The sequence below is a fragment of the Palaemon carinicauda genome, chromosome 2, assembly GCF_036898095.1.
Source record: "Palaemon carinicauda isolate YSFRI2023 chromosome 2, ASM3689809v2, whole genome shotgun sequence".
In the NCBI taxonomy this organism is placed as follows: domain Eukaryota; kingdom Metazoa; phylum Arthropoda; class Malacostraca; order Decapoda; family Palaemonidae; genus Palaemon; species Palaemon carinicauda.
Genome location: NC_090726.1, coordinates 30,826,510 through 30,826,765, shown reverse-complemented (window position 1 = coordinate 30,826,765; position 256 = coordinate 30,826,510).

Below are 256 nucleotides of genomic sequence, written 5' to 3'. Positions count from 1 at the left end.
TGAAGTTTTTTTCATTGACTTCGCCTCAATCCTGAGATCTACCACGGACATCACATCTATTCTAAAATGTACCGTAGATATCACATCTACTATGAAGTCTACCATTGGCATCATAGCTATTCTGATATCTTCCACTGGCATCACATATATTTTGAAGTCTATCATTATTATTATAGTTATTCAGAAATCTACCACTGGCATCAATTTAATTCTGAGATCTATCACTTTCATCATAGCTATTCTGAAGTATACCACA